At 39.6% G+C, this 23,186-nt stretch overlaps 1 protein-coding gene across 3 annotated transcripts in view; it reads right to left on the bottom strand.

The window, feature by feature from the left end:
* Positions 1–23,186, bottom strand: part of ANK2 (ankyrin 2) — a 381,291-nt gene that overhangs the window by 293,952 nt on the left and 64,153 nt on the right. The window lies entirely within an intron of this gene.

A 23,186-nucleotide genomic window follows, 5' to 3' on the forward strand; every position in this document is an offset into this window, starting at 1 on the left:
ATGGCATCAGTTTTCACTCACTGTTACAGCTGAACAAATAATGAGAAAAATTATACGCAAACATCCCAGTGACTTGTGTATGATTTTGCTCCAACTGCATTCCCACATTTTCTATTTGATTATCACGGATGTTTTATAGGAAGAGTTTGCTCTCAGCATTCTCTTAGGACCACAAAGTAAATCTTACTACCAACAGCAATTTTCAGGGGAAAAAAATTACTACGCACAAAATTATTATAAATAGCAAACAAGTTTGTTAAAATTGCAATCTGTTTGCAGACAATCTGCAATCAAGCAAGAAGGCTAATTCATCAAGCAAATTGTTACTGAAAATTGTCTTCCTCAGCTACAATCTCTCATATAACCAGGCCACTTGGAAACTGAGGTAAGAGACTTCAGTGAGTCCTAGCACCAATTCCCTGTTTTATCCACTTGTCCCAAAATATAAATTTCATTTAGGAACTTTTTATGTAGAATGAGTACCAAAAAGCATAGAATTTCTAGTAATAAAGAACTTCAGCTTCCCATAAGAAGATGTGTTCAGAGTGGCTTTCGCACTGTCTAACATAGCATACACCCACTAGAAGCTCAGACCTATCATATTTATTTGGATTCTATCATAGCTTACACGAACAGAGCTACTACCTACCAAACTCCTACTCCATTTTGGAAGCTAAAAAAAATTCTGCAACGATTTTGAAGGAAGATCAGTCATTTTGGCAGAATGATTTCTGTCTGGCATGCCATTAGTTTACTTGGGGAAAATTATTTGCTCCCTACTCGCCTACAAGCTTTTCTGTCTGCACAGTGCATCCTGAGAAAAAAGATAGCTAGAGGTTAAAATTAGCAACTAACGCAGATGCCATTGTCTCTTCCCATTACCTCCTCCCACAGCAGCCGTCTTGCATTCAAACTGAGTGGGATTGAAAAACACTAATCTAAAGCTCATTAAAAAAAAAAAAATTAAAAAAAATAGCCCCAACCCTCCCCCTCTTTCAAATGAGCGATACATCAGACCTTTCTGGTCAGTGACTACTTTACATATAATTTTCTAACCAGTAATTACAGTATGTGACTTCATTAGCATCTTAGGGTTGTACTCCTCAACACCCAATGTCAGTATTAAATTTCAGTATCTCAAGACTAGAAATACAACAATTAAGACTTCAATTATTAGACTTTAAAGAAAACAAGAAATCTTCTGAACAGTCTGTTTCTAGGATGACATGCTGTAAACAAGAACGTCAGCACTGACTTCAGCTCAGCTGCCACAGAAAAAAAAAGCATCTGTTTTTCTTTTTGGCACATACTGAACAACTGAAACGTTCTCATGCATCTGAGACATACTTATACCTTTCAAAAATTTTAAGAAAAAAAAAGAAATCTTTCCTATAGTCACATCTTCAAATACTTTTCAGAGATCTATGTACAGTCTGACAAAACATTGAGCAGGACCAATGAATTCTAGCACCTTGAAAAAAATTTATCTCCAAAGGGTCTCCTACATGCATCCAGAGAGAAAACAGTATCTGGATTTAGGGCATCCCTCTTTGATCCTCTTTTTTGTTTGCAGATCTTACCCATCTAAAACTTGACCAGTGAAATACTTCTGAATGCAAACAAAATGATGCGCTGATGCATAATTTGCAACTTAGTCGTGCCATGTGTCACTTAGGAAACAGCAGGGAAAAAAATAGTTAAATTTCAGATTTGTGAGTGTGTGTGTTAATAAAGAAAGACTGGCATTACGGTCGTGATGAAACCAATTCTACGTGATAAAGCTCATGTATTTTTGCCTAATGTCCTCATTCTATACAGACACATCACCTCATCCTTCTTTTCTTACCTACTAACTGGAGATACTGGCTGGCAGGCAGCACAGAACAAAACCAAGATCATGTTTGTAAAATGTGTCAGGATCCTTAATAGTGCAAAATACTATGAGTCAATTAATCCTTCTATCAAATGGCTGACAGCATCATAAAGGGTCAGAGTTTATACATACATAGGTCTCCTCTTGAAAAATTACTAAGCCATCTCCTGCTCCCAACCAAAAACCAATAAAAATTAAGTCTAGATTGCCCTTGAATAACCCTAATAAACAGATCCTTCCTTACCCAGAAAGACTTGAGACATGACAGGGTGGGGGTGGGAAGGAGAGAAAAAAAAAAAATCTTTATTAGAGGAAATTTACTTTAATAAAGAGAACCAAGTAAGCAAGCAAGCTCCTGATCACAAGGTTTACTCAGAAATTCATAAAAGTCTAATAACATAATCGCTAAAAAGAAGTGATTTGTTAATATAAGTATTTCATTAATAATGAATTTTAATTACAAATTAACATATATAGGATGTTCTGTATTTCTGTAAGCCTCCGGTATCTTCAATTGAATATATTCATAAAGGTTTCCATTCAAATCCAACAATACTGCCTATTCAGAATTTAAAAAGCAAGTGAAAGATTCAGTGTTCTTGGATGGCACCGCTTCCTGCCACAAAGTTGTTTAACACCGTATACAGCATGTTATTTCCTGGTTAGGTAAAAGCAGGCTCCACTGGCTCGTGGAGTATTCGCCCTTAGTGAAGGACAGCACCTAGCCATACTGGCCAAGTCCAGACCAGAGAATGAATTACTCCACACTGGAAGGTCACACTTCTCTGGCTCAGCTCTCGCCTCTCCCTACAGCGGCCCCTTGCTGCCTGCCTGTCGAGGAGGGGGCTAGAGTCCCACAAAAGCTGGTATTTCAGCTTATCAGGGTAGGGGGAAAGATTTGCTCCTGCATTTTTAATGCCAGCAGGAGCTCTACCAGCAAATCAATGGCCACAACACCACGCTGGCTGGGAGAACGCTGCCCTCTCCTAGTCCACTCTTCAGGCACCTAGGCTGTGAGAAGGTAGGGTGACTGCAACTAAACATTCCCTCTAAGTACAGCTACCAACAAGTTCACCTCACCAGAACGGCATTATACTCCAACACAGCAATTGCCTGGCAGTAAAAACAGCAGTTTGAGTACAATGATGTCACATTTACCATCCACCATGGTAAGAAATGAAATGTAAAGCGTTTGAAAAAATGTATTTGTAGATCTTAGTGCGGATATCATATTGACACTTGTAGAACTGGCTAAATTAAATAAAAAGTAGTGGAAAAAAAATTTGAAAAACCCCAAACCACACAGAAAACCAAAACCCCACCCCCCAAAAAAAACCCCATAATGACCCTGTTGAAGTTCACAGGAATTTTGCCGCTAACCTTAACAAAGTGGGACCAGACGCCATATTGTTTGCAGAAATGGCTCCACAGGACACTGAAAGCCACCATCTCACCAGATGCCTTGTGATAATCTGAGTGATGCTGCAGAGAGTTAGGAATGGAAAGCCAACGACTTCCCAGAAAACAATGTTCTTGGCTTACACAACTCAAGTTATAATGTAAGGAACAACTCCAAAATCACTAAAAATTAAGTTTCTAGAATGAGAACTCAAGCATTTTTTAATTCAAAAAGCTGAGACTGCTAAGAAAGAACCGTGCTTGGTTTGGACAGAATAGGAATAGCATCAATCATACAATTAGGGATAAAATGTTTCCTTTTCAATTAAAGACTAGAATTGAAAAGAAATTGAAAAGCAGAGTTATGTTAGGATTATGACCCCTGAAATAATGTAGAGCTCTATCCCAGGCTCAGATTTGAGCTACTAGTGCCTCAAAGGGGTATCCTCAACTGGCTGAGGTTTAATATAACAACGGGCTTCCGGAGATATTAGTATCAATGAATAGAGGAGGTTATAAAGCATTTGCTCTCTACAGGTAAACAGGATAATGAAATTATGCAGCTCCTTTCTTCCCTTGCTGTCAGCAGATCTTTATTTAGCTGCAAGCTCATTACTGTCACTTTTGACAGCTGCAGTATAACATGGGAAACCATCTAGGGCTCAAAATGCTGTACTGAAAAAACCCACCCATTTGGCTGAAGAGACACTAGATCTATACAGTCGCAAACACTGAGGTCTTTCAAACTGACGCTAAGACTTGCCATTAACTACAATATCTGGAAGTTTGGAAAATATGCCAAGTTCACAGGTATAGATGTGGAATGACCACTGAGACACCATAAAAAACAAGAGAACCCACACACTGCACCATTACACACAGGGCCTCCTAATGGATGTCCGTAACTGCCCAAAAGAGCATATGAAATGATTTTCAACCCTGCCAATCAATCCAGGAGCCACATCTGTGAAAACAAGGAGCCATTTTCTTGACCTTCCATCACACAGGACGACAAGAAGAGTGCTTGTTCTAAAATATAAGGGAATAGGTTTGCACTCTAATAGCGGATGGCAGCTGTCTTTGCTGTGGTCACTCTCCCATTGACCTTCTTTCATTTATTATCCATAGTGCACATTTCTAAAAGATGCATATTAGATTGGAAGTCCACTATTTATTACTGCAATGAAGACAAGGTCTTAACTGGGATTCACTGACCCACACTCAAGGAAATATTACAGTGATAAAGCTTCAAAAAAGATTTTAACACATGCATACCTAGATACCACAGCAGATTGTCAATGATTACAAAGTACAAATTAGACTCTTCCTTTTTTGTTTACGCATGAGGTATATAGTTAGCCCAGGGACCTACGCCCTCTTCCTCCTCAACTCCCCTCATGTAACACATTGGTAAGCACGACGAACCTTGGTCAATCTTTCACTATGTTTATGTTTTTTTATCACAGATAGAAAAACATCAGTCCAGGGCTTTCTCTCTTTCCCTGACTTTTTTCCATTCTTCCTTTTTCTCCTATCTTGCCCTCAACTCTTCCCCAGTCCTATTCTTCTTCCATCTCCATTTCTGGTGTTACTGTCTTTTCCTTGATTAGCTCGTTTCCTAGTTCCACGCTCGCAAGTCACACACAGCTCTAAAGTAGCTATCCACTTGTCACAGCTTGCTTTGCCAAAAGAAGACAAGGCTCCACTGAAGCAAGCCTGTGCCTTCAATGCACCTGCAAATAGCTCTGAAAGAGTTAACCGCAGAGGGAGGTTCAAGGATACAGCCTAAGCATTAATGGCCATTTATCTTCTGACCCAGCAATGACTTGATGAGCAACCCAGCGCACAGATGGGAGGAAACGAGCAGCAGTTCAAGCCCATCCATTGGCAGAGCTTCCTACATCCGACACAAGCAGTCCTTTAAAGATTTCTTGCATAATTTCTTATCTGCAGCAAGAATATACTCCACAATTTCCACTGAAGGAAAACATTACCTCAACACTCACTAAAATAAAACCTGAGCAAACGGTGAAAGTTTGCTCTATTTTAGTACTGGCTTATCCAAAAAATCCAAGCAAATGTTTCATTCTGCAACCGGTACAAAGCGTTGCTACCAAGAGAGCTCTGTCCCTCACTTCAGGAGGGCCTAGACTCAACCTAAGTGTTTCACGCAATAGGATGCTGTCCCTGACCAGCATCCTGGGGGCATTTTCTTTCCTGTTAAACAAGCTGAAAGCTAACATTATCAGCCAAAGACAAAACCAACAACAACAAAATTTTTTTCAAAGCATATATGGGAAGCCTTAGTGGAGGAGCATCACCCAGTGTAAATCAGCACTGGAAGCAACATGTGTGACTGTGGCTGCTACACTGCCCAGAGTAAAGGGTGCCCAGAAGGAAACCAGGGGAAGACAGAGCTAACACACAGAGCACAAAGCAGACTTCCCATGCAGAATAAACGTATTTGAACATCAACATTGATAAATTTAATCTTAGCAGGGAGTTTGACATCTTTCTTCAGTTTTATCACTGGGAATTTGAGAAACAACTGGATTAAGACACTCGATCCAGAGCTCCAGGAAAATTCAATCCCTGAATGTGCCAAATCTTCTGCTTCTCTGCCTTTTTCTTTGTTGCCTTCCCAAAGAGCCTTGGCAAGTGTCACCCAAAAACATGTCTGTTTCTTCTTTTAGATCCTGACTCCTCAGTGTTAAATACCAGGACATTAAACAGCCATCTCTTTCTTAACAGCACAACTCCTTACTTCAGTTCACACTGAAAGCATACAACCATCTTGTTTTGCAGATCACAAGCACTTCTTCGGCAGAAACAGACCGGGCCCTCCTCTGGCCTTTTGATTGTCTATGCACAAAAATGCATCTGTGATCCAGTCTCTCTGTGATAAAGAGGGAATGATAACATCTTCATCAGATGAGGATGTTTAACGAGTTCTATTCCTTATGGGAGCGAGACAGCAGAATCCCATTATACTTACTTATCTGTACAGCAAATATGATACAAAAGAGTGTCCTACACATTGAGACAGGAAGATTAAATACAAATTTTCTACACAGCAGTTTGCACGCAGGTTCCCAGAGACAGAGCATCAAAAGCTCATCAATGCTTCTCCCACCTCCTCTGCTTCCTAAAAAGAGGAAACTTCTCCTAAAAACTTAATCCAGAAAGAGTTCGTAGAATTTCATTTCAATATAGTTAGGGTTTTTTCTACGGTACAAAAAAATTCTGTAACTTGGAATCCCTGTTTGCTCTGCCTAGATGATCATAAGGGAGTTTTCCAGTATCACTTAGAAATGACCTAAGGAAATGCCCAAGCAAACAACCAAAGACAGGAGGCCTCATCTAGTTTTCTGACAACTTTGATGAAACACTGTGACATGAACATTGCGCTTGCAGCACAATAGAAGACAACATGCCCACAGAAATCACCACAACACATCAAACAGAAAATGTTTAGGAAGACTCTTCTTTTCAATGCACCGAAGGGAAGCAGACATTGGTCTAACAATTCCTATGTGTGAAGAGGTAAAACGCTCAAGTTTCTTCACACCCAGACAGAAGCTAGCTATGTGCAAGAAGATAATGCAAATCCAGGAAACTATACAGATGAACAGAGTATGCTCTTGTGTTTGAATTCATATTACCATGCCACCTCTGTACACACAATAAAGGTTGAGCTAACCTGGTCAAAAACAGAGATTGTTTCAATGGAGGCCAAGAAACAATCACCAGTCACATGCAGAAATTCATGTGCTCGGATACACTACCTTTCCGATACTTGTGGCTTTTTTTTTTTTTTTTTTAATACTGGTTGTCCACTTGCAGCAGCAACAGCAGACATCATCTAACATACAGCCTTTGAAAAACAGGAGTAACTCAGAGGCCTCCTAACCCAAACGTTTCTTCTAATCTTTGGGTAAAGAAATGTGGAGCCTGAGAAGGAAATTCTTAGCCATTGTGTAGATACGTAGGATACAAGAACAGAAGGGCTTGCAGCCCCAAGAGCTATCAATCCAAGATTTGGGTTGTCATAATTTTTACGTTTGCCCGGAGCAAATTCCCAGCTACCTTCCAAGTAGCTGATATTTTCTAATAGGACAGGCCTTCCTTCTTGAGTTACTTCAATGACACAAATAAAATGAAACATGATCTATATTGAAGAACTCTCTCCACAGCTTTGATGGGAACATTAGGTACACATAGTAATTAAATTACTGTTTCTATTTAATTGACTTGAATCAGTTAGAACTTAGTTTTACAGTAAAAACAAGAAGTAAAAGCGCATTTCAGAGTTTCAGTCCACAAAGGCATTTGACACATTCTGTAGCTCCAGACAGAGACCAAGTTCAGTCCTGATGTTATTTTGTTGCCTAAAAGTCAGACATTATCAGAAATAAAGGTGACCCTCTGACTGCCATTTTCTGGTCTATTGAAATGCACCTTCACGAACGAAGGTTTAATCTGGTCTAACAGAAAATGTCAAAGCTTGACTAAATGTCAAGATTTCATTACACTCTGAAACAGTGTCCTGAAAAATAGCTGCAAGTGAGAGCCAATTTTTAAATAAGCTTATTGACAATACACACACACAAAAGTAAAAACAACCCCAAACATAATGTAACTAAAATCCAGATTCTTACTAAAACTGAAATGACTCTTTTTGATTCCCTACTTATTTTACATTTTGTGACAATCTCAATCTAATTTGTAGTTCTTAGGTGTTAAGAAAATAATTTAAAAATAAAAGTTACCAGTAAAGACCAGATATTTATGAGGCTGTTGTATAGTGGAATATAAATGAAAATAAAGGAAAAACTGAAACCCAAGAAATACCAAACTTAAGTTTCCCAAGCAGGAAGGCAAAGAAAGCCAAATCACTTGGAATCACTGAAAAAATGCTGTCATATTTTGACAGCTAGTACATAAACCTAAATAATTCCTAATAATAGACAAGTTGAAGACCAATTCCCAGCAATCAGATGTGTAATTATATAACTCTGCAAAACAAATATTGTTTTATATTACTGCAATAATTATTGATATTACTCATTTATGCTCTCCTCAGTAAATATTTTTGTCCTGTCTATTTTCACTTAAGGAAAACATGAGAGAAAAAAAAAAAATCCACAAACACAGAAAAAAATTACATGTACCATGTAGCCAGGATGCTCTTATTCCATTGCTCAGATGCCCAGCAGCCTAAGCACTACCTTTGTCCTGTCACTTCCATTCCTACAGAACAGATAGCAAATCAAAGAAAACTGTAACAAGTACCATCACGTGCCACCTCTGAGGCACTGAAACTGAACTGCCCTTTTCCTCTTTGAGATGCCACCTTCCAATAAGAGCAGCTGGACACTAGTGGGGCTGAAGTGGGTTGAATTGCAGCCACTCAAGAGGTCAGATTATGAATAACTGCATCTATGTACACAAACACGCTATTTAACCACACAGCTGGTGCATCTGTCTCAAGACTAATTCTATAGCATCTTTTGTTCTTATACTAGTTCTTAAACTTCAAAATCCCACCTGCACTGCAAAATTAAGCTCACATTCCTCATTTTTACATACAACGTGTCCATGACTAATATGGACGTTCACCTTCAGGCAAATAAATATTTCGTGGCTTTATCCAAATTTTAAAGATTTGGTCTTTAAGCTAAAAGTGACACATACCCAGCAAGCTCCATCTATCAAAGGATCCTTTGACTAGCAAAGCTTCAGTGAACTGTGTGCAGTGATAAGCAGGACTTTAAACTGTGCCTCAGTGCATCTGCTTGATAAATCCATTTCAGAAAAAAAGTGTTGCGAAGCTGTGCAAAAGCAACTCACCTGTGAGAGAGAATTCTGAATGAGAAGCACAGGTCCAAGAGTGTTCATTCAAATTCCAGGTGGACAGGAGTCCACTCTTCGCTAGATCAAAGCAGAAGCCAGGACCATGTGCATGGGCACTCATGTAGACCATTTTTAAACAGGTTAAATTTACTTAAATTAGTAAATTAAAATAAATTGATACCATACAGATTTAAAACAGTTTTGCATCAGTTTTACAACACAAGAATAAGTTACTGTGAGGTAAAAAGTTATAATCTATAGTAGACCAATAACTCTGCCCTTCTCATAGCCTGCGGTAAGCAAGTCAAAACAACTAAATACATACCTGCGTACGCCCCTGGGCAGGTACCACAGATCAGTAAATGCCATTACTCACATTACAGCCCTTTCAATACGTGGGCCACAAGATTCTAGGTCCAGGCAAAAGCAAGCATGGTCCTCAGTAGGCAAAAACTCACACTATAAGCATGTTCAGAATCTCACCTACTCCACATAAAAAGCCAGGGCAAGTTAGATGCAATGCTTAGCCCAGACACTGCTTTGCACAAAGCTTTCATGCTTAGAGACTCATTTAGGTAAAGTGACATCAAGGTGGATGCAGAGAGATTTTTTTTTCTTTCAAGGATGAAGGCAAACTGAACAAGAAGTTGTCAGGAAAAAATGAATGGCCGCTCGCATGTTTCTCACACCATTGTCTGAGTTACTGTAGGTACTTGGGTATCTGAGCTCAGCAGCCAGCTGGCTTCAGCAGCCAATACAAATTTTTACTATGCTATAACAGACAAGGCAAATCACTCTTCCTGCCTTTAACATCCAGGTCATTAAGCTCTATCAAAGATGTAACCCATTTGCCTCTCTAAGTCTGAAGAGCCTATTTTGCACTATTTATAAATACGCATAAAATACAATGAAGTTGGGGACCTGCTAGCCTCCATCGTACACTTGTTAGCTAGCCAGATTTATTTCTCCTACAACTCTGACTTCACATTCTTTATCCTCACAAACTGCAGGTGTTGAGCAGGTTCAGACAAAAAGAATTTGCTACCGACGTAGCTTCTAGGTAAGCCATGCCAAAAGAGGGAAAGAAGAAGAAACTAGTGTATAATGATACACCTGCTTCCTCATGGATGTCAGAATCTGTGAAATTTCAAGGCTGCTTCTCTTCCTACCTAATTGTCCTAGCTAAAAATACCTGTTCATAACACCATCAAGCTTCCTCTGTTCCCTCTCTATCCTGAGTTTTACTAGAGGATCAGTATGCCTTTCAGCTATAATTTAAATTGCACATTATTTCCAGCATTTTAAAAAGGACAAATTTTTACTAGTAGTATCCCAAGTTAGCTGATATTTTCTATTTCCCTCTGCCTGAATAGAGCTCCTAATGGAGCAGGAGGAGCTAAAGTAAGTGTTTGGGCCATATAATAAGTCATACATGCTGACATGATAAACATTCAGGGGCATGCTTTCCAGAGACCACCAAGTAGAAATCTTCAGAACAAATCAATACACTTTAAAGGAGTCAATAATACTTATACAATTGCTTCTATTCCCTATTAAAGTGTTCAAAGGTTTAAATTAGTCTCAAATTCTGCAATTCACAAAGCAATAACACAACTGTGGTCTGCTTCAGTTTGTGATTCGTGAGCTTTTAAGCTAATCAAAGTCAGACTGAGCTACCCCATGTCAGAGAAATGGCTTATGTCTTAGTTTTCAAAATTATAAAAACTACCATTCATTTTCCTACGGAAGACATTTTCCTTGTGTTATTTAAACAGGGCTTTGCATTCAGGAATTCAGAAGAGGAACTGACATTTCCTTTTGGCAGTGCTTCCTTAAAACACTGTATAATCAAATGTCACTTCTAATGCAAGTTCCCTAGTGCAACATACTACTGCCTCACAAGTGTGTGGTGGAAAGATGGATGAGCAGAAGGTGGCAATAGAGCATCAAATCAAAATCTGTATAAATTTTATTCATAATTAGATGCTTGCTGTCACGATGAAACACACACATACAGATGGGTCATACACCTCCACTGAAAATGCAACATCATTTAGGCACGATTTCTTATGGCCACATTACTATTGGGTAAAACTAAACGTAAGAAGACTGCTTTTCTCCTTGTGTAGCTGGCATAATTACAAGACTTTCCTAACCACTTCGGTATGCTGCCTACACGGTTCCCTCTATCTATCCTAAAAATACTGAAAACAGGGGGTTTTGTGCAGTTCATCAACAGGAGAAATTATTGTAAGCCTGGGTACCTCCAGCTAAAAAGCCATATTTTAAGCACCTATCCTAAAGCTAGAGTTGAAAAATGTTATTACATTTTCTGCAATAACATTCTCCTTCTTTTCCAAAACGTCCTCTCTTGAGCACTGGTCAAAGTGTACAGAAAACTTCATTTTACTCTTTCCAAGATCAAAATATTTTGGCTTAACACTTAGCTGTTAATCAGGTAACCACACAGCAATTAAGCTCATCTGAAGCTTGTAGTTAAGCTTGTAAACATCAGCTCGTCAGTACCCCAAACGGGCATTTCACACTGCTTCGTAGAGAGTCTTCTCAAACCCGTAACCCACCTTTAACGAGAAGCAGAGAACAACAATTATTATTATTATTATCATCATCATCATCGCTCTTTGGAAAGGAAGGAGGACGTTGCCTCCGCAAACCAGGAGGTCAAGACCCGGGTGGGCACCCCGAGGGTGACGGCCGCGCCGCGGGACGGACCGACCGCCCCTGCCCGGCGCCTCCCCGAGAACCGCCCCCGGGCCGGGAGGAGGGAGGGAAGGAAGGAAGGAAAGAAGGCAAGGCCTCCCTCTTTCGGCCAAAGGGACACGAAGCAGGCGGAGCCGCCACACGCTGCCTTAAAGGAGACGACGATTCGAAGGCAACTAGTTTGGTTTTTTTTTCCCTCTCCCCCCACGGTTCTGATGCAGACAAATATAACAGGATAAAACAACACGGGAAAGGGAACATTTTTATCGGTACCTGATGTGCAACGTTTCAATGATGCAAGATGTTATACTGCAAGCCAAGATAAACCTTTTTTAAACACTGATCTTCACGCATTGCAGAAGACCATTTTTCTAAAGCTGCAAAACATTTGACATTATTATTTTGAAGCTCTGCATAGGTCTTCCGGTTTCAAACCTCTCGGAATAAAGCTGCTTCGTAACATCGAAGCGGCAACAGAGCAGGCGGCTTTCCCGCACCCCCCTTCCCCCCCCCCATGTGGCAGTACCTGCCCAGGGCGCTGCCACAGCTCGGCCCCAGCTCCAGTCCATCAAGGTTTGGGGTGACACGAGTCTTCCCCGATAACCCACGCAAAAATTCAGCCCCACAGAGCCATGCTTACCAGCCATTATTTAGGTTTCAGGGCTAACATTACAGGCACCAGGAGCTGAAACCCAAGCAGTGTATCTTAGTTACACACATTTATTCCCCCCTTACACACACACCACGGTTACTACATGCCAATCAGCCCAAGACAGGGAGGGCGTGTGGAAGCAGCCTGATTAAAAAGGGGCAGTGGCTGAACTTCCTACATCAACAGCAAGCGGAGGGGAACCGAGAAGCAAAGCCTGAGTGAAATTCTCCCTGGCTCATTTAGCATTAACCACAGCCAGTGAGTGGCAGGTCTCCATCTTTGCCGTCAATCACGGGAGACTGGAAACTGATACATAATGGGCAGCAATAATGTCTTCCTTCGTGTCTCTTCAGTGATTATACTGTGCTAAGTAACCATCTCTGGCAACAGCTCTAACAGTCTGCGAGTGTATCAGGACCCGAGCACTGCCAGGTGCAGATCTGTGTGAATACCAAGCTATAAATACATACGCAGACTTCAGTCACTGCTCATCCACCACAAAAAGGATCCCATGAGCATATCCATTGCTGGACACATCATTTTCTCTATGTCACTGTAAAATATCATATCTTAAAAACCCAAAATGAAGCAAATGGAAATAGTCAAAATATCTAACATCCTAAAAAGCCTACCAGACTTAAATACAGCGTTAGCAAACACTATTGAAGTGGCAAAGAGAACAAGATACTCAGTTAAGATTCCAAATGACTGAACATTTAAGTGCATTGGTGTCTAGCTAGCTCATGTACCTGAAAGCAATCTTTAAAACAGTATTTTAAATATTGATACAGAGTTTATAAGTTGACCATTTAAATGCCATAAGCCATGGAGAACAAGCATGGGAGGGAAAATAAACACGTATAAAAGCTGTAGTTAGGTATTCACACGTGCACACGTTCTGCTAAAATATTAAAGAAATACCTCTTAGCAGCTATAATTTCAGCTTGCTCGAACACTATGCCAAGAACACACGTCCACCCGCACACACGCACCCATCCAGGGAAACAATCTGCGGACAGCGGCCTCCTGCCCGCCCCAGCCACCCGAGCTGATGCATCGAGACCCCCCGCCTCCCTCACAGCTTCTAGCTAAGCTGTTACTGCTGAGCACTCAAATACGTGAAAGCACATTTTTAAGGCATCCTCAGAGACTATTTTTCCACAGCGGTAACCTCAACACTTAAGTCCCTGTTACCCTATTACAGTATTCCAACTGATTATACTTCATTTACTAGCATACCGGTTTTCTGATAAAGGCAGGAGAGGTTGGAGGCAGCAGCTGTAAATCAGTATAGCTCCATTAATTTGGTCCAAAGTACACACATTCAGCTTTTTATCCTAGAATCATTCTATACATTTATTCTTTATGAATGAATCTAGCTTTCCAGTTTTGCAATCAACCTAAAAATACTGAGGTATTTTCCTTTTTTCTCCTCGTGAACCGAAGAACTAAAATCCCCTTTAAAAAATTCAAATCAATGTGCATTAGGAAGTTATGACAAATTATTCACATGATATTATTCATATTAATAGATAGGCAATTTCAAGACCATGTTCTCATCATACAGCTGAAAACCTCTTCTAAATAGCACACACTTCTTCCATTGAGATTAAGGAGTTAAAAAAAAAAATCAAGGGACAACAATCCCCTCACCGGCAACTAATAAAATTATTAGTAGACACTTTCTGAACAACACAGTCTGGTTTGCTGAAATATTAATAACTTATTACTGAGCAAAATGAAATGACTAAAATGTAAAACAGGAAAAAAACTATTAACTAAATATTGGATTTTCTTTAAAAAATATTTAAAAGGTAAGCTGCACAGCATAGCAACCAACACTTACTAATCTCTTAATTATCAGTGTTTTTAAATAACTTCGCTTCACTGCTATCACAGCTACAGCTTCCTGACTGGTTAACAGATAAAGAAAATTATTCAGAAGCTATTTCTTGCCCTGGCTTGTTGTCTAGCTTACTGACAACATTACATGACCCCAACTCTCCGACAGGCTGGCAGGGGACCATCGTTCCCATTTAGACTTCATTCCAGAACATTGGCCTTTATCAGAGAAATGTTGTACTTCAGTCCCATACAAATAACTTGGCTTCCCCTTGAAGCATGGACTTGGACACAGTTTGGGCATCAACAGAATTTGTTACATGCTATAATTGCCTTAATAAGGGAGTCCAGTTTAAGGGAAATGATGAGTAATATACATTTTGTTCTTTGGTGGTTAGTAACTATGAAGTAGATGAAACAGCACAAACGAATTAAAACCAGATGAAAGAGAGAGTAAGAAAGGTATGAAAAACATTTCCTTTAAAAAAAAAATTAATAACTCCTAAACATTATCTTTCTTAATTCTCTGTGCCCATCTCTTCAGTAAGTCAAAATTGACTTACATGCCATGAAAAGACTGTCACACACCCAAAAATAAATTTAGTAATCATCAACCACCACCACCCCAAACTTTGGAAAAAACATCATTTTCAAGCCAATTTTATACTAATGACATAACACAAAAACCCAAAAAACCAAAACTAAACACTGACATATACGTTTGGAAAGAGCAGCTCGTCTCCGAGAGCACATCCCAAAGACTGATAGCATGAGTTTTAAAGGAAAAGCAATGGGAGAACTGTCAAAACATTTATACTCGATACATGTGTGAAAGTAAATGAAACCTCATTTATGCAGCTTGAGTGCATGCTTCCAAATCAACACAATACTTAGGTAAATATACGGACTTGTATTTTACTGTAGCTACAGCCCTTAAAAGGTACTGTCACATATGACTCAAATCCAATTCCTGTCATTATACTGATGCCTTCTGGCAATATTTATTTTAACAGTAATAATTTATTGGTTATACTTTGATGTGCCAAACTATTTAAACAAGAGTCTTTTTCCCTGCTAACACTAGCACCCAGTTGTTTTGCTGGATGAGCTTATGACTCCACAGGGTACATGAACAGCAACGTTCAAGCAACTCCTAGTGCTGCTATAGCACTGCCAAGGAGATCTAGAAAATATCAGATGTCACACACAAATAAAAGTTGTATTACTGGACTTGCACTGTTGCTGTTGAGGACATGCTGCAGCCCAGAAGACCAGATGTAGGCTTCAGGGACTATGCTTTCCTTCCTTCTAAAATTGCCACGATGTTAGTACATCAGTTCAGCTCTCAGCATTTTCATACTTTCTCCCACTTGCAGTTGTCCTGGTTTCAGGTGGGGTAAAGTTAATTTTCTTGTCAGTAGCTGGTACAGTGTGTTTTGGATTTAGCATAAGAATAACATTGAGAACACACTGATGTTTTAGTTGTTGCTAAGTAGCACTTAGAATAAGTTAGGAGTTTTTCAGTTTCCCATGCTCTGCCAGCAAGCAGGTGCACAAGAAGCTGGGAGGGAGCATGGCCAGGACAGCTGACCCGAACTAGCCAAAGCAATAGTCCATACCATAGAACATCATCCTCACTATATAAACTGGGGGAAGTTGGCCAGGAGGGGCAGATCACTGCTCAGGCATTGGTCAGTGGGTGGTGAGCAACTGCATTGTGCATCACTTGTATTTTCTTGGGTTTTATTTATCTTTTTTGTTCTTATATTCCTTTTCATTACAATTATTTTTATATTTTATTATTATTGCTATTACTATTATTTATTTTACTTTAGTTGCTAAACCATTCTTATCTCAACCCACAAGTTTCACTTCTTTTTTTTGATTCTCCTCCCCATCCCACAGGTAGAAGGGAGGAGTGAGCAAGCAGCTGCGTGGTACTTAGTTGCTGCCTGGGGTTAAACCACAAGAGCAATTAAAGCAGAAACTGATTAAAGAAGAGCAAAAAGTCATCTTAAAAGTTCCCAAGTAGGGACTACACAATCTAGACCAAATTCTTACACTAACAGATATTACTGCTGTGGTGCGAAGAGCAATGTTTGCAGATTGCCTAACAATTTACAGTATAAGGGCAAGTTGCTTGTTATTATGCCAAACTTCAAACACTGTCAGTACTTGGAGTCTCTCTCAGGCTGACAGTCTAGCCGTATAAAAAAAAAGAAATTGTATGTGCAGAACAGATTATTTTAAGAAAATTCTTACCACCATTTATTTCACAGAGAACCTCTAGAATATTCATACTTTGGAGCACAGACTTAAAAATCTGGCAGCCATGCCAGGGATAAGCTAAACTTTCTGCCATCCCCGTGAAAATTCACCCCAAACTGAACAAGTCCCAGGCCTCTAAAAATACAGCTTACATTTAATGTTACAGTGCCTTTCCTGTGTATAGTGCTTTTCATAACTAGTTCGCAAAGCACTTGGAAATGAGCAGTTTGCTATCATTTTGCCATTTCTTTAAAACAGAAGTTCAAAAGGTGAATAATAATTTTCTGCAAGATTCTGTTTGCATTCAGCATCATCTGTCCCCTTCCATCCCAGCTGACTACTGAACTGTGCTTGTGCTTCGCTCCACATTGCCCCTTGCGAGCAGGGCACACAGCTGGCAAGCGCTCCGGATGGCACTGGGCTCCAGCAGAGAAGAGCAAAAGGAAGACGGTCTTCCTCGATACTCCTGCCACGTGCTACGCATCAAGGGAAAGGACAGACCACCCTGCATGTGAAGGGCTGAAGAGGAAGAGAATGGAAGAACACGCAAGGAAAGTGTGAGGACCAGGACAGGGCAGAAAGCAAGAATACTACTTTGTATACACTTACAGATGCTACCAAACATTCCCCTACAATTCCAATTGGGGTACAGTTCCTGTCTTATCCCTCCAGTGCCACAGGCTCGCAGACCGGGTGGAAGTGACCCGGCGCTTGCGGGTGTACTCTTAGTGCAGATGGAAGAAAGCTGTGCTATACTGCTGAGGAGTCCTACCTTGCCAGGGACCTACCTAAAGGGAATTGGTTTGACTCGATGGAATGAGGCTCTGTCCCCCACTTCTGATGCATTTTCTAAGTTTCTACACTTCAACAAAGTTACTTTAAAATCAGGAAACTGAGAGGGGAAAAAAAAAAATCATTTTCAATGTTTGAAATGAAAGATGGGAACAACATGTAATGCTAAAAATAAGAAAATAGAGTACATTAATTTCTTGTGCTACAGAATCAATAGATGCTTTTTCACAAAACCCCTGCATCATTCAGCACATAAAATGGAGGGAGCACCTCAGTAAGAGCTTGCTATTATGCCTTCACTTTTTAACCCAGCTGTGACTACCAAGTTATTAATTTCCTGATGGCTTCCTTTGGAAAACTAATATTTTATAAATAAAGTCATATTTATGAGAGCAAGAGAACTATCAAGACAGTCAGCTACTGCAAAGGCTCAAATGCCTAGTCAAATTTCTGTCTTTGGTACACAGTATTCTTTTTTTAACATTTTAGGTTTGTTCTTGATCATATGCCCGTATTCAGCACAATACTTCAACTGTAGCAATAACTATCCATAATTTTTAACATCACTATTTTCCTTCTTAAACCTTGTATTTACTCACCCTGAATTTAAGACATCAGGCTTCATATGTCCCACCCCAGCAGCTGGAACAGAGGCGGTGGCAGGAATTTCCCTTCATTTAGCAATATGGAAAGGGTTTACCTCAGCTCAAGGAGGGACAAGTTTGTGAAAGAGAAAACTACTGAGGGTTATTAAACACACAGAGACAATATCCAGCTCAGGAAATCCCCTGAGCTGAAAACAGCTGGAGGCTGGGAGATTATTCATGGGAAGTATGAGATACGCTTGCCCTGTTCTTACTCTTCCCCAAGCACCAGGCTGTGGCTATTGCTGAAGAGAGAACACCGAGCAACACAGACCCTCAGGTCTGATCTTGAAATTCAGCTTTTATGGACAACAAATATAGTTATGATCTGAATGCCCAGGCAAAGTTTATTTCATTGCACGCTTTCAGACTGTCTGAAAAATAAGGCAAGCAGCAGTTCATCAATTAACAGTGTATTTACAGTTTCAAGACTATCACTACCAATGAAGTGATTTTAAAAACATTAGTTAACAAAATAGGAAGAGGAACAAGAACAAAGTAGAGCGTTTTGTAAATTTTTGGCCACATTAGAGGTCGTAATGTTCATACAGACAAACTCCTGTTGTAGAGTTATGAGAAGATACGGAGCAAATGGCAGCTCCCAGCTAACCCTCCTAACAGGGAGGTATAAATAAAACTGTCACATACTCTCACATTAACCTTTTCCTAAATAGGAGGATCATTTCTTCCTCCTCCTCTGAGAACACCATCTGTGCTCTCCTGGATGGTACTAGCCTTCTTTGGATGATTTCTGTTATTCCATTTCTGATGCATTAGGACAGGCATCCAGTGTTGAACATTATTTATGGAGGATCCTACATCAGACTTCGTTTCAGTATTTGTACAATTCTTAACACCAGGCAAAATTCAGGTTTTCCAGCTGCTACTCGATTTTAAAGTTTTGGAAAACTAATAGCTCATTCCAAATATCATTAACTGCTCTTCTTGAATAGTTACTAAATGGGGACCCCAGCAACTTATTACACTGCATGTTACCTCGTATCCACCTGCTAGAAATTTCTCCTGCCAGAAGGCTCAGCTGTAGGTTCTCAGCAACTTCATAACCACCAACCTAAATTTTGCATCACTCAAAAGACACTTAGTTGTTTTTTTTAATTCCTCTATTTGCATTCACTTCAAAATCTCTTCTATAACAAACTGTAAACAGAATCTTTAGAAAAGTGCCCAGTTCCCATCTAAAAAAAGTGTTTGTCTAAGCATTAAAGAACTAAAATGTAGCAGAAAGTGTCCATTGCCTACTAGTGTGCAGGATTTTATCCAAGTGCTTTGAGTTTAACTCAAATGCATCAGCTGACTCTCCTCCGAGAATTTATAGAAATTCATTAACATTTGCTAAACTCAACCAAAACTATGGTCTTTGTTTTATTTAATGTACACTTACAGACTCTATACCCACTCACATACGTGTACATATACATACATATATGTGTATACACACACACACTTCGATATATTTAATTAAAAATATTTGGGAAAAATACAAATTGAATTGCACAGCTTTGATATTTAGAATACACAACTGCCTCCCTATCATTTTTATGACCTTTTTAGTTAATCTAATTACCGTTACAGCAGATCATAATTTGTTCTTGTGGCTAAAAATTAATGAGACAAATTGCTGTGACATTACAGTCTGAGCAAAACAAGAGTAGACAATGAGGCAGACCAGCTTTCTTCAGCTTCATTAGCTAAAAGGCTCCAAGTAAGCAAAGGAAATAAAAATTACGTCCTCTACCTTTACATTCCCACCCCTGCAGCAAAGCAGGCCTCTGAACCATAGACATTACAGCCACAGGTGGTTGTAAAAACTAAAGAGCAGGTTTGCAGTCACTTTAAAATATATTCAATATATGTCAGCCCTTTCCCTCCTTCCCACTACCCAAGTAAATCTGGAGAATAGGTTTGGTGAGGGAGTAAACAGATTGCTTTTATAACACTTCACGGAAAGCTTTGTGTTCCTAACCTGAGGCATACATTGGGGGCAATATTTTGTTACCTCAGCTTGCTCCCTTTTAATAGATGAAAAGTTTGGGGCTATTGTAATTCTCTTAATTATTACTTCACACCATTGTAAAGTAGTCTAGGGAAGCCAAAGATTTATAAAACCAGAGAAATTAACTACATGCCACTGATGCTTTATGAAGGAAAAAAGCCTACCCTGTCCATTAGAGCAAAAAGAGTGATGAGACTGACCTAGTTCACCCTCAAACGTGTCAATGGAAACCTTTCTACCATTAACACTTACATCCAACACAAACACAAACCTCACTTCCAATTGATTTTGCATTGACTCTTGAAATACAGCCAATTAAACGATCTTCAGAGAAAACAGAACAGGGATGAAGCGCTCAGATCAACAGAAGATTAGATGTGCATTTTTAAGTGGCACTTAAAGACTGAAGAATGAAGTTTCTCCAGTATACAAATACACTTAAACATAGGCACAAGCTTAAAAGGATGACTTTTGAAACGCCTAAATCTTTCGTGATGTTTGAAACCCTGACAAAGTTGTATACCTTGGCCCTATCTTCAACGTCTACCTGTGCTAGAAATAGCATTGGAACACAGATGGAGAAAAGCAGAGACAACAATGTTCCACCCTTACATTTCATCTAAGACTGTTATTACCTATGTTCTAGCTTCTACTCCCAGCAACAGTTAATATACTGGGCAGAAGACATAGCATTGCTTCCTAAAAGGTTTTGTCTAGCTGGAGAGAAGACCAATTGGAGACAAAAACAGCATAAAATAGTTGAATTTCAACTTCTAAAAGAGACCAGGGATTATCGTTGCTTGATTTACCGAGCTTGTCTGTTTAGTGCTACAGGTATATAAAAATTTGTAGTGCTGCTGACTAAGCATTACATGATATGATTGCAGGACTGGTTGTCAAGGTAGCTCTCTGCTGTTGTTTAAATGTAAAGGAAATATGGAATGCCAAAAAACTACTGGTATCCAATTAATTTGTCAGAGTATTTGGAGTAAGCTTAATTACCCATTCTTATTCACCTCTTAACACAAAGCCTCATCCAAAACTGCCCATTTACAAATTTTTTTTTAAAATAGCAACACCCCCTAACATACATGAAAGGATTTGCAGCTATGCAAATGGGGCGGGGGGTTGGGGTGGGTGTCCGAGAAAAAAAAAGGCAACCAATAATTATCACCTGAAACATTAAACAAGGAGAATACCTTTAGAAGTAGCTCTGCAAAGAGGCCAGACCCATGTTTTCATCTCTCCTGGCACAATAAGGAAACTGCAAAAACTGCATGAGAACAAAGTGTTTTCTCAACATATGTTTATAAACAGAATGCAAGAAATTTGTCTGGCTGATAAGAACTACCCATTCTCTCACTGGAAAAACATAATGCCCTTTTGACTGCCATGCTTGTAGTAAAAGAAAATAAGTAAGATTTTGGCAGAAAGGCTAAGACAGATAAAAAAAAATTGGCAGCTGCTCTTTGCAGTCAAGGCTTCACATGTCGAGTTTTACTTTACGTCTAGAAAATGAGCTGTGGAAAGGCTTAGGACCATATCAGACACTTCCTCGGGATTTATACTTTAGGCTCCTTTTTAAATAAAGCAAAGTCACTTTGGAATATCTTAGCCTATCTGAAGTGGCTTCTTCCTTCTATTTTTATGCCCAGGAAAAAAGGGGGGGGAAAAACCCAACAACAAAACAAACCAGAACAGAAGAAGCCACGGAAAGGCCATATACAATCTGCTGCTTAAACAGTGACTGCCTCAAGCAAGAGATGCTTTCCTCACCCATTTTCTTCCCAGCTACTAAACTGAAAGCTATTTTCAAGCATGGCTACACAACATCTTAAAACAGCTAATACTCATTCACAGTGCATCATCCAGCCCTTGGCCAACACATCCAGCCTCCCACCCCTTCTGGTGGCAGTCTAGGTTCAAACCTAGTACTGGACACTTGAATTATTCTGTGTGCCTTTACAGCCCATTAGTTTCAACTTCTGATGGAGCAGTCCCTCTTCGTCTGTGTTTAGCTTAGCTGCTAATTGCCCCAGCATCTGAAAGCATTCCATGTAAAAATCAATACCAAGAGTGAAATACTTCTAAGTCTTTATAGAGACTCTGGAATTTCTCCCATTTTGTAGTCACAGATCCCAAGAAGATAAAAAGAAAATAACCATGACTTCTCCATGCTCATTTTCGTAACGATAAAAGTATGCTTTTCCTTGCATTTTGTAACACAGGCCAGATTCTGATGGATTAAATTAATCATGAAGAAAATAAGCCTCTTGCATACCTACAACGAAATAGAAGAGGGCAAAAAGCAGCGCAAACTCACCACACACCATTCATTCTTGTATTGAAGGAACAGTCTAAAGTCAATGGGTAATTTACTCATTATGCCCATTTAAACTTTCACATCCCCTGAAGCTGCCAACAAAAGTACCATTTAATGTGAAATGCTGTGCAGTTTTTTTTCAGATGTAGGTATCAGTTCCTTAGAAAATTCAAACAGGCAGATAATAGTCACAACTTAAAATCACTGTACATTTAGTCAGAATTTTAAGATACGCATTTTGTACCATTTTTAAACACAGCACAAAAATAAACATGAAGCTACAGCAACGCAGCTGGAAGGAAAGGAGGAGTACAGCTAAAACTGACTTTTCACTGAATCGCAAAATGGTTTGGTTGGAAGGGACTTTCAAAGATCATCTAGTCCAACCCTCCTGCCATGGGCAGGGACATCATGTTTTGTGTTTGTGCATACAAGCATTTCAGACACAGACCTCAGAAGATGCAATTTACCTTTTAACATACGCTAACAAACAAAGAAGAAATCCTGAAGTGCTGCATCCACTTTTTAAGGAGGAAAAAAAAAATAAAATAAAGATAAGGTGCAGACATAAGATATTTCTGTCAGTTCTAAAACTTCCATTGCTCACTCTGAAAATCTTCATACAAGCATACATGTCCTCCACTCACAGCCCTTTTCACTAATACAATGGAGTTAGCTACAGGAAAATACCACCAACAGAGCATGTGACACAGTCAAAGAGCTGCGTACTCAGAATCAACTTGGATAAGAAGTCATCTCAGGCTCAGAAATATTTGGCAAGATGATCAATTGTTCACACTGTAGTA

Source organism: Buteo buteo, chromosome 1 (assembly GCF_964188355.1).
Source record: "Buteo buteo chromosome 1, bButBut1.hap1.1, whole genome shotgun sequence".
Lineage (NCBI taxonomy): Eukaryota > Metazoa > Chordata > Aves > Accipitriformes > Accipitridae > Buteo > Buteo buteo.